The 12,742-nt window shown below is 41.8% G+C and overlaps 1 non-coding gene across 1 annotated transcript; it reads left to right on the top strand.

The window, feature by feature from the left end:
* Positions 1–3,408: 3,408 nt before the first annotated feature.
* On the top strand, positions 3,409–3,512 carry LOC111556746. The gene has a single exon (XR_002736475.1). It is a non-coding gene; the product is annotated as a U6 spliceosomal RNA (small nuclear RNA).
* The last annotated feature ends 9,230 nt before the right edge of the window (positions 3,513–12,742 follow it).

The following is a 12,742-nucleotide window of genomic DNA, read 5'->3' as shown; positions in this document are numbered from 1 at the left end:
GGATTTTGCCTAGAGTGGTGCATTTTGTTGTTGTTGTTGTTGTTGTTGTTTTGTGGGGTTTTTGCTGTTACTGGTCCATCTTTGTCACGACACTTTATTTCTTTCCTGGATTTCAAGCTCCGGTGGGGAAGGATATGGGTGTCGTATCATTGTGAGTGGAACAGAGCTCAAACAGATGTCAAGTAAATTCCAAGTTGCAAGTTGGTAGTGAGAGCCAAGTACAGCTAAGAGGCAAAGTGGGATTATTTCCCCCTGCGGTTTCTTTTTATTGATCCGGAACTTACAGAGAGCACATTTTTAGATGTCCTGGGGAGGGAAGCTTCCTGAAGTCAGTGACCCCCTGACATAGTCACCAAGTCACAATGACCTATGGAACGGCCACAGTAGACATGAGAGGTCAAACCGAGTTTTGCTAACATTCTATCTCTAGTGAGGTTAAAATTAACCAAGGACAGTGGCCTCACCCAGAAACAGGTTCTTAAGTAAATATGGCTCGTGGAAGGACGTTATGAAGTGGGGTCACGGATTTCTAAGAATGAACCGAACCTTGAGATGTCAGGGGAGCACATGTGCCTGGTTCCATGCCTGTGAAAGAGGCCTGACCTCAGCCCGGGCTCTGAGAGCCTCCTTGCAGGCCCCAGGGTGGAGACAGCGATGTAGGGTCCGGGCGGTGTGGTTAAAAGAAAGCAAGGGCTCGGGCGGCCCGCACCTGCACACCCGTGGCAGGAACACTTGAGTGCATCTCAGATAGTTGTCAAAGTCAGAAGCAGGACTCACCCACCATGCGCAGCTGAAATCAGGAAAAGTGAAGGCCTAGAGGCTTATCACCAGCACAGAGGAAGATACCTCTCGGTGGCAAGTGAGGTAGGAGGGCCTACTTAAATAACAGGTTTTCCACCAGGCTGTAAGACCCAGGTTCACTCATCTCACCTTGGCTCCTGACGGTCTTCAGAGCTCCACACGACCACCGCTCTGCTTGGCATTTGCAGGATTCCTTCGTGGTGGGCCAAAGAGAGGCCCTGAGCTAAATTGCCGCACGAAGGAAGAGCTTTGGAAAATCCATGAATTCCAGTTCTCTGTGGGTTTTAGTGCGAATGAGAAATGGTTAGCGGCTTAAGTGGCTGTTTTACGATTAGTAGGAAATATCGCCTGAGCCTAAGTCAGCCTGGTCGGGAATGCAAGCAATAGGAGGTTCCTAACCTGCTTTGGGTTCTGTCCAAGCAGTTGGGGTTGTGATGACAGAAAAGCACTTAAGCGAGTCTGAGAGCGGGAATCCCACAGAGCAACAGGGCAGGAAGTACATCCAGTCCCCTTGGCAGTTGCCTGGGCCCAGGAGAGCCAAGAATTAAGGTTTCCGGCTGTGGGTCTCACGGTTCAGATGAGCTCTGGCCTCGTGGCTCAAGATGTCTTTCTCCGTACCGCTCTTGGTCTCTCTCTACCTCCGGCTCCCCCTCTTCATGCTCCTGACACATTTGGCTGCTCCCACCACTGAGGCAAGCTGCATCTGAGTCCCCCAGTTCAAATCCCCAGGAAGTAGAATCTGGTTGGCTCAGCCGACCCATAGCCCTTGAACCACATGGCCCACTCTATCCAATCATCTGTGGCCAGGGCGTGAGGCCAGTGTGTCGGCAGCACAGATTCAAAATTTCTGGGAAGCGGGTGTGAGCCCCGTGTGCCTTGAACCATATCTGTTGTTTGTGGAGCTTTTCACAGCTCAGGTGCACACGTGAGTGACCGTCAACGATGGAAGAAGAAGAATCTAGTTCAGATTAGCATATAATTAAGGTTAGTACTCTTATCTGTGAACATCCTACAGATAAAAATGTTAATGAAGTCACTGAAGATGAGCAGAGACAAATGCCAGCTGGCACCCGAGTGTTAGGGTAACCGTCACACAAGGCTGCCCTCCTGAAGTACTTTTCTCGGTGGTCAGGTGAAGATAAAAAGAAGAAAAAGTTGCAGGTGCCCAGAGGAATTCCCCCTCCTGCAAAGGTTTGTTTCTATTGATCTGTGTAGTTAGCTGAGCAGCTACACGTGTGGTGTTTTAAAAATGCAGACCAAGGACACTTGGGTGGCTCCGTCGGTTAAGCGACCCTCTTGAAATTTGGTTCAGGTCATGACCGCATGGTTTGTGAGGTTGAGCGCCCGCCCCGAGCTGATGGTGCAGAGCCTGCTTGGGATTCTCTCTCTCTCTCTGCCCCTTCCCCACTTACGAGCTCGCTGTCTCTCTCTCTCTCTCTCTTGCAAAATAAATAAACTTAACAAAAACCAAAGAACCCCAGGAGTGAGCGTTATTCCCATTAACAAAAAATGCAGACCAAAGTCCTGGGAGCTTTCCTGCAGCGTTTTTTTTTTTTTTTAATTTTTTTAATGTTTATTTATTTTTGAGACAGAGAGAGACAGAGCATGAATGGGGGAGGGTCAGAGAGAGGGAGACACAGAATTTGAAACAGGCTCCAGCCTCTGAGCTGTCAGCACAGAGCCCGACGCGGGGCTTGAACTCACGGACCGTGAGATCATGACCTGAGCTGAAGTCGGCCGCTCAACCGACTGAGCCACCCAGGCGCCCCTCCTGCAGCGTTTTGATGTCAAGTGGATTCCAGGTCCTCTGAACCTCACGTAGGTGCATTTGCAGCAAACCTTTTAGTCTGCAGTGGGTTAGGTCTGTGATGCATTCTGGGTGCAGTACTCAAACTTCACGTTGCAAAGGTTGGATTTGGCATTGTCTACTTCCTCCAGGTTGCATGACGACTTCCTTAATTTGTTGTTCTCTTTGTGCCACGGGTAGTAAATTTCCACGGCGGTGGAAATTGGCTCCCTCACTCTTACACAGAAGCATGAAGGTCAAATCTGATTATCTGGGACCTCATGCACAGAATTCCTGACAGCTCTATCAAAAGTTAGTTTTATGTTTACTGTAATGAGATATCGTTTTCCCTATTCCTATTATGACTTCTACAGGATATTCTCTATGTTAAGACACAGCCTGGGGCCAGGAAACAGAGTACCCAGGCCCTGAGAGGCTTAAACCTGGTGGTGGTTCTCATTCATGAGATTGCATTTGTGGTTTTCTAGACATTAAGAATAAGGGGAGCTCTTTGGAGAACCTCATAGTGGATATCAGAAAGGATAGTTTGGTATTGTAAATGGATAACCCACGAAATCTATTTCTGGACCCATCTGTGTTGGAGACAGTAAGCTTACCTACATTTCAGAGGTTAACAATACTGCTAAACCAAGCCAAGGGATGTTTGGCAGAAAGAAAGAAAGAAAGAAAGAAAGAAAGAAAGAAAGAAAGAAAGAAAGAAAGAGAGAGAGAGAGAGAGAGAGAGAGAGAGAGAGAGAGAGAGAGAGAAAGAAAGAAAGAAAGAAAGAAAGAAAGAAAGAAAGAAAGAAAGAAGAAAGAAAGTGCTTCAGCAAGCACATGTACGAAAACTGGAACGATACAGAGAAGATTAGTGTGGCCCCTGCATGAGGATGATGTGCAAATTCATGAAATGTCCATATTTTTCTCTGGCCAATAATACTGTACTGACGTATGGTGACTGATGATAACTGCACGTATCACGGTGAACACTGGGTGATGTGCAGAATTGTGAAATCACTATGGTCTACACTCGTGACTAATATAACATTGTATGTCAACTATGCTTCATTTAAAAAAAATGAAAATACATACAGGGAAGAGGAAATATTTCTTACAAGTTAATGATCATCGAGACCTAATGGAATGTATAAATGCGCTTACAAATGCTAAGAAAGCCATAGTAACGAAAGTAGTCAGACTTAAAGCTTTATTCTAATGACCTCAGTCGCCAAGTTGAATACCCATGTGGGAAGAAGCCTTGTCTACTTCCTCCAGGTTCCTTGACGACTTCCTTAATGTGTTGTTCTCCTTGTGCCACGAGTAGTAAATTTCCACGAAGTTGGAAGTTGGTACCTTATAAAATAGATATTGATGGTGCTATTCCCATAGTTACCTATTATGTACGCAGAGTTACTTACTCCAGCTCAAGAAAAATAAATAGCGGTGCCTGGGTGGCTCAGTCAGTTAAGCATCCGACTTCAGTCTAGGTCGTGATCTCGCTGTTCCCGAGTTCGAGCCCCACGTCGGGCTCCGTGCTGATAGGTCAGACCCTGGAGCCTGCTTCAGATTCTGTGTCTCCCTCTCTCTCTCTGCCCCTCCCCCACGCACACTCTATCTCAAAAATAAGTAAACATTAAAAAAATTAAACAACAAAAAAATAGAAATGGTGGAATAGTTTCAAATGATTGCAAACCATCTTCCTTACTTTATTCCTAAACGACCTCCGGATAATTAGACTTTCTTTTTTTAAAACTTTTAAATATTTATTTATTTTTGGAAGAGACAGAGCATGAGCAGGGGAGCGGCAGAGAGAGAGAGAGAGACACACACACAGAATCCGAGGCAGGCTCCAGGCTCTGAGCTGTCAGCGCAGAGCCTGATGTGGGGCTCCAACTCATGAACCATGAGATCACGACCTGAGCTGAAGTCAGACACTTAACCAACTGAGCCACCCAGGCGCCCCCAGATAATGAGACTTTCCATGTCAGTTTTAGGTGTTTTTGTTTGTTTGTTTTTTGGGTGTTTTGTTTTGTTTTGGTCTATACAAAGCTTTGTATTTGTCTCTTTTCACTTAACGTGTGTATTAGTCAGAATTCTGGAAAGAAACAGCATTCACTTGATGGTTCAAATGAAGAGCCATTTAGTGAAGGATGGTTTACAGAGATGCCGGTAAGGTTAAGGGAACCGACAAAAGCTGCTGAGGCACCCAGGAACCAGCCCTGGCATGAAGCTGTTACTGTCATCACAGCCAAAAAGACAAAGGGAGAAAATGAAGGTAATGGAGCCCAGAGAGGGCTGCAGACTTAGAGGGGACTGGCCAGCAGGAGCTGTAGTCCTGGAGGAGCAGAGGCAAGGGGACAGTGAGAAGACACATCCCAGACTGTCATCTCTCGTCCTGCCCTTCCATCTCCTACTGGCATCTCCCATTGGCTAAACCCAACCTGCAGCCAAAGGGCAAGAGAATAAGGACAAAGTAGTGCCCTGGGCCCCATTTCCTAGGGTGCAGACCAGGGTAGAAAATGATTCTGACTGGCTCAGTCTATAGAGCATGCAACTCTTGATCTTGAGGTCGTGAGCTCAAGCCCCTGGTGGACACAGAGCCTTGCTTTGCCCAGCTGTATGCACATCACAAGCCTCAGGCAGCACCTTGCTAGGATGGAGAACTGTCTTGACCATGCCAGGATCTCTTAGACACCGGTGGAAACTTAAACTGGCACACATATTGAGAAGCTTCCATTTTTTTTATATCTGTTTTTATGTTGAACAAGGGGCAGTGATGAAGAGTTATAACCAAAGGCATTTTCAAGTGGATGAAACAAAATAAACATCTTTAAATATTAACTGGAAAAGAATCTCTCCACATAAAACCATTTAAAGAGGTTTATATAGTTTAGGAATGTAAGCAAAGACACATGATGAGGGACAACCTTTTCAAAATTGTAATAATGCCTCAAAGTTCCTATTTGTAGACTGATGGTCCTAAGGAGATGCACAGTTAGATTAACACAATCTTTAAGTACCATTGTCTACTAACAGAGGCTGGGAGGGTCAGCATCATCTATGTGGCAGGCAAGAAAGCTATTAAATCCTTGTATACAGAGAGAACCAATTATCACACTGAACTGCTGTCCTTGTGATTAATGATTGAGTACCTGACAGCCACTTATCATTATGGGAGCATTCTAAATGTTTCTCAGCATCCGGCCGTTGGCTTGGTTCTTCTGTGCACCTGCAGCCGACCACATATCCCATGTTCCCTCCTCAGAACGCTTTGGTTTCAAGCTTGCCATAGTGAAGGAAGGATTTTGTGAATCTCTTCCCAAGGTCAGGCCAGGGATCTTCCAACATTATGCTTTCAAGAAAATCAGCTTCCAAATTGACTATTCAAGAAACCCAGAGGGTCACACCTTAGTACTAGGGCTAAACTAGCTCTGAATTGAGGCAACCGCAGACCTACCCTGTAACAGTTTTTTAAAAAGCCATGAAAAGATCAAACCCATCTGACCTTCCAATAGCGTAACTTTCTTTCAGAACAAAGCCAATGTTCTTCAAAGAAAGATAGCAAAGTTCACATACTCAATAACCTAACAACTCAACATTCAGCCTCCAGTAAAAAATTCCTGGACGTGCCAAGAATCAGGAAAATGTGACCCATAACCAGGAGGAAAAAAAAGTCAATAGAAAAAGATCCACCAATGACAGAGATGGTGGAATTAGTACACAAAACTTTGAAATACCTATTATAAATACCCTATGTGTATGGATCTTTAATATGAATAGAATGGAGAGAGTGTGTGAAGATATAAAAGGAACCAAATGGAAATTATAGAGATAACAATTAAAATATTTGAAATGAAAAAAAAAATACACTGGATGAGATTAACTGCAGCTGAGACATGGGAAAAGAAAGGATCAGCAAACCTGAAGATGTAGCAATACAAACAATTCAATCTGCAACAGAGAAAAAAAGATGGAAAAAAATAAATGAGGCCTCAGTGACCTGGGGATAATATCAAGTGGTTTATGGTATGTGTAACTGACATCCCAGAACACTGTGATTTAGTGGTAGGGAGGAGAAAGGGACAGAAAAATATCTGAAGAAACAATGGCTGAAAAAATTCCAAATTTAACAAACACTATGAACCCATGGATCTACAAACCTTAATGAATCCCAAAGAGGATACACACACACACACACACACACACACACACACACACACACACAAATCATATCAAAGCACATTATAATTAAATTGTTGAAAAACAGTGAAGAGGAAAATCTTAAAATCAGCCAGAGAAAGGCACATGATGTACCGAGGAACAAAGAATGAAAGCAGATTTCTTCTCAGAAATGATGCAGGTCAGAAGACCATGGTATGGCATCTTTAAATTGCAGAATGAAAACAATAAAACACCGTCAACATACAATTCTATATCCAGCAAAAATCTCTTTTCCACTTAAGGGGTGCCTAGCTGGCTCGGTCAGAAGAGCATGTGAGTCTTGATTGTGGGGTCATGAGTTCAATCCCCACATGGGCTATAGAGATTATTTAATAAATAAAACTGTAACATAAAATAAAATTTTCAACTTAAGGTGAAATAAAGCCTTTTTAAGACAAACAAAAGCTGAGATGGGTCGCCTGGGTAGCCCAGTTAGTTGAGCATCCAACTCTTGATTTCAGCTCAGATCGTGATTTCATGTTAGTGAGATGAAGCCACACATGGGGCTCTGAGCTGACAGCACAGAGCCTGCTTAGGATTCTCTGTCTCTGTCCCTCCCCCACTCAGTTTCCCTCTCTCTCTCTCTCTTAAAATAAATAAACAGTAAAAAAAGCTGACAGAGTTTGCAATTGAACATTACTGTAAGTAATGTTAAAGGACATTCTTTAGGCAGAAGAAAAATAAAACCAGATGAAAACTTGGATCTACACAAGAAAATGAAGAACACAGGGAATGGTAAATATGTGGGTAAATATGAAAGTGTTTTCTTTCCATTTAAAAAAATTCTTTGAGATGTAATTAACGTATAAAGCAAAAATAACGTGTATTTCATAACTTACGCAGAAACAAAATGTATGACAATGATAGCACAAAGGATGGAAGGGGAAAATGGAAGTATACTGTTGTTATTACATAACGTTCCCACATTTATTTATTTATTTTTTTTTCAACGTTTTTATTTATTTTTGGGACAGAGAGAGACAGAGCATGAACAGGGGAGGGGCAGAGAGAGAGGGAGACACAGAATCGGAAACAGGCTCCAGGCTCTGAGCCATCAGCCCAGAGCCCGACGCGGGGCTCGAACTCACGGACCGTGAGATCGTGACCTGGCTGAAGTCGGACGCTTAACCGACTGCGCCACCCAGGCGCCCCCATAACGTTCCCACATTTAAAATAGACTTGGTAAGTTAAGGAGATAGGCTATCAGCATTAGCACAACCACTAAAAACTAGAATGTAGAAGTATAGCTAATAAACCAATAGTAGGAAAGAAAGGGGGGGAAATGAACAAAGAGCAAATGGGATGAGTAGAGGACAGACAGGCAAGTTGGGGAAGTCATCAAGGAGAGCGGCAACAGACTGTTGAGATTCTGCATGCCACAAGAGAAGAACAGCCATCTTTCAGATGGCCTTGTAGTTAAAGAAAGCAATAAATTAATCACTAGAGGAAGAGGTAAGGAGTAAAGAATCATTATGGAATGGACATGGGAAGCTTTTGTTTTTTGAAACATTTGGACTCAAGATCCATTTCCCAACTTCTCAGTGTGTTAGGGGTTCCATTGTGTGCCTACTGCGATGGATACACTTTCCTCAGGAAGAGAAGTATTATTTACAGCTTTTGTGTTAATGAACCCAAGGGCTCCTACGGAAATGTACTCTGACCTCTTGCACAACATTTTTACTTAAGTCAGAGCGAAGGAAATAGTGGACATTGAGAAATCAAATGGCTGCCTTCCACTCTGTTCCCTCTAAAAATCAACAATTGTCATTTTTTTTTTTTCTGCTTAAGGAAGCTGCGTCTGACCTTATGGAATTCAACAGAGTTCTGTGCTAGTGATTTTGATATTTAAATATGAGTAAGATAGGTAAATGGCAACTAAAATTGAATCATTTGAGTAAGATTGAAAAACAGGGAGACTAAACCATACACGTTTAGTTAGATTTAAAAACTTTTTAAATTAATCTTTATTTATTTTTGAGAGAGAGAGACAGAGACAGAGTGTGAGCGAGGGAGGAACAGAGAGAGACACAAACACACACACAGAATCCGAAGCAGGCTCCAGGCTCTGAGCTGTCAGCACAGAGCCCCATGTGGGGCTTGAACTCACAAACCACGAGCTCATGCCCTGAGCCAAAGTCAGATGCTTAACTGACTGAGCCACCCAGGTGCCCCTAGTTAGATTTTTTGCAGAGCATCTTATCCACGTACTCCATAGCAGTCATACAGATAAAGACATGAAGTTACATGTTTTGACACAATTTTGCTGTTCAAACATTCATGGAACTTTTCTGTGTAATTTCTTATTTTGACGTGTTAAATCTTACAGAATTCCTTTATAACAGTGTTATAGGGGGTTAGAATTAACATTCACCCTACAGATAAATTCTATATGACAGGATTGATCGTATAGAGATATGTGTAGTGGACAATGCATCTGCAATTATGTGCTGAAGATCATCGTTGGACTAAATTTAGAAAGGTGAAGAATTAGATGAATAGCTTTTTATCTATTCCTCATCCCTAGAAATGGGCCCATTTCCAGGCCAGGTCCAAGATTACTTATTAGAAATTTTGTGCCCATCTGTAACATCCTTAAAAAGATAATTCTTGCCATGAAGGCTATTAATAGTATAGCCTGAGTATATCCAGGACAATAGTCTGGGCTTCTAATGTCATGGGAGACTCTGTGCTCCCAGAATAAAGTAAATTGCTTAAAAATGAAATAGGGTGACTTGTTAAAGAATTCAGTAATAAAAATACCTTTCATGAATACAAACCATTCAAGTTATTTCACAAATACTAGCTTAGTTTACCATGCATGTGTAATTGTTAACAAGTTTTGGATAAGGAAATGAAGCTAATAGAGGCAAGTGACTTGTCAAAGAGCTCATGGACGGAGTATCTGCACAGAACAATCAATCAATGTATTTTGCTGGATGTACTAATGAAGTTGCAGATCTTTTGTTTCCTGTTTAAGTGCTCACAAAATGTATCTATAAAGACAATCTGTCTGCCATAATATATGACGGTGTTAAAAAGAAGAAAAGCACAACAGAGATGTCACTTTTAGGAAACTTCTGCAGGACCTGGGTAGCCTTTTGAATGGTACCTTTGAAAGTATAGACTGTGCAGAGGAGCTGTCCCTGGTGCTGAACCTGCCACGGAGCAACGAGGTCAAAGAACAGCCTTCACCAATTTTTGTCCCTATTTTTTTCTGGGCTCCTATTACCAGTGACAATACTATTAAGAAAGATTATGTTTATTAAATATTTTGCCATTTTGAGAATTTGAAACGCTATTTTTAAAATTACAGCTTTGTTTGAAGGAAACAATCAGCAAAGCTAAAAGGCAACCGATGGAATGGGAGAAGACATTTACAAATGACATATCAGATAAAGGGTTATTATCCAAAATCACAAAGAACTTATCAAACTCAACAGTCAAAAAACAAATAACCCAGCAGAGAAATGGGCAAAAGATGTGCATAGACACTTCTCCAAAGAAGACTTCCGGATGGCCAACCGACACATGAAAAACTGCTCAATATCACTCATCATCAGGGAAATACAAATCAAAACCACAATGAGACACCACCTAACACCTGTCAGAATGGTTAACATTAACAACTCAGGCAACAACAGATGCTGGGGAGGATGTGGAGAAAGAGGATCTCTTTTGCACTGCTGGTGGGAATGCAAACTGGTGCAGCCACTCTGGAAAACAGGATGGAGGTTCCTCAAAAAATTAAAAATAGAACTACCCTATGACCCAGGAATTGAACTACTAGGTATTTATCCAAAGGATACAGGTGTGCTGTTTCAAAGGGGCACATGCACCCCAATGTTTATAGCAATGCTATTGACAATAGCCAAAGTATGGAAGGAGCCCAAATGTTCATCGACAGATGAATGGATAAAGAATATGTGGTATATATATATATATATATATATATATATACACACACACACACAATGGAGTATTACTCAGCAATAAAAAAGAATGAAATCTTGCCATTTGCAACTACATGGATAGAACTACAGGGTATCATGCTAAGCGAAATTAATAAGTCAGAGAAAGACAAATATCATATGACTTCACTCATGAGGAATTTAAGATACAAAATAGATGAACACAAGGGAAGAGAAGCAAAAATAATATAAAAACAGGGAAGGGGACAAAACATAAAATACTCTTAAATATAGAGAGCAAACAGAGAGTTGCTGGAGGGGTTGTAGGAGGGGGGATGGTCTAAATGGGTAAGGGGCATTAAGGAATCTACTCCTGAAATCATCATTGCACCATATGCTAACTAACTTGGATGTAAATTAAACAATAAATAAGGTTTTTAAAAATTAAAGCTTTGTTGAGTTACATAACATTAAATTTACATTTTTAAAGTGTACAACTCAGCACATTCTAGTGTATTCACAAAGTTGTAAAATTATCGTCACTATATAATTTCAAGAACATTTTATTACCACAAAAAGAAACTCATCCCCTCAGTCTTTGGCGACCAGGAATATACTTCCTGTCTCTATAGATTTGCCTATTCCAGACTTTTTGTATAAATGAAATTATATAATGTGTGACCTCTTGAGACTGGCTTCTTTCATGTAACATCATGTCTTCAAGGATTATCCATGTTGTAATACGTATCAGTACTTACTTTTCATTGACAATTCACTATATGGATATACTACTTTTATTCATGTATTTATCAGTCAACAAACATTTACATTGTTTCTACTTTTAACAACTATTTTTTTTAAGTTTATGTTTTTTGAGACAGGGAGAGAGAGCATGTGAGCAGAGGAAGGGCAGAGAGGGCGGAGAGAGAGAGAATCCCAAGCAGACTCCGCACTGTCAGTGCAGAGCTTCGGGCTCCATCTCATAGTTTATGAGATCATGACCTGAGCTGAAATCAAGAATCAGACACTTAACTGACTGAGCCTGGTTCTACTTTTTACTATGCTGATATGAATATCCATGTACAAGTTTTTTCGTGTGAACATGGGTTCAGTTATCTTAGATATGTACCTAGGAATGGAATTGTTGTGTTATGCGGTCTTTTCAATATTTTGAGGAATTGCCAAATGCTTTTCCAAAACAGATGCACTATTTTATATTCCCACCAGCAATGCATGAAGATTCAAATTTCTCCACATCCTTGCCAACATTTACTATTATCTATCTTCTTGATTTTAATCATCCTAGTAGGTATGAAATTGTACCTCACTGTGGTTTTTCACTTCTGCTCACATTTCTTTATTGAGGAATGATATTGAACATCTCTTCCTGTACTTATCGGCCATTTGTTATCTTCTTTGGAGAAATGTCTATTCAAATATTTTGTCCTTTTTTTAGAAGTTGGGTGATTTTTATTGTTGAGGTAAAAGAGTTCTTTACATATTCTGGTTATGAGTCTTTTATCAAAGATACCATGTGCAAATATTTTCTCCCTGTGGGTTGTCTTGTCACTTTCTTTTTTTTTTTTAATTTTTTTTCAACTTTTATTTATTTTTGGGACAGAGAGAGACAGAGCATGAACGGGGGAGGGGCAGAGAGAGAGGGAGACACAGAATCGGAAACAGGCTCCAGGCTCTGAGCCATGAGCCCAGAGCCTGACGCGGGGCTCGAACCCACGGACCGCGAGATCGTGACCTGGCTGAAGTCGGACGGACCGCGAGATCGTGACCTGGCTGAAGTCGGACGCTTAACCGACTGCGCCACCCAGGCGCCCCTGTCTTGTCACTTTCTTAATGATGTAAAGGACTAATAGAGTGATCCTTTTCTGGTTCTTGCCAATACTTCCCTCAGCAGTTCTATAAGGGTTTGTTAATAGAATGTAGTAAGAATTCCAGGGGTAACTGGGTGGCTCAGTCAATTCAATGTCCAACTCGTGATTTTGGCTCAGATCATGGTCTCATGGTTTGT

Source organism: Felis catus, chromosome A1 (assembly GCF_018350175.1).
Source record: "Felis catus isolate Fca126 chromosome A1, F.catus_Fca126_mat1.0, whole genome shotgun sequence".
In the NCBI taxonomy this organism is placed as follows: Eukaryota; Metazoa; Chordata; class Mammalia; order Carnivora; family Felidae; genus Felis; species Felis catus.
This window is presented reverse-complemented; position numbering and strand designations above follow the sequence as displayed.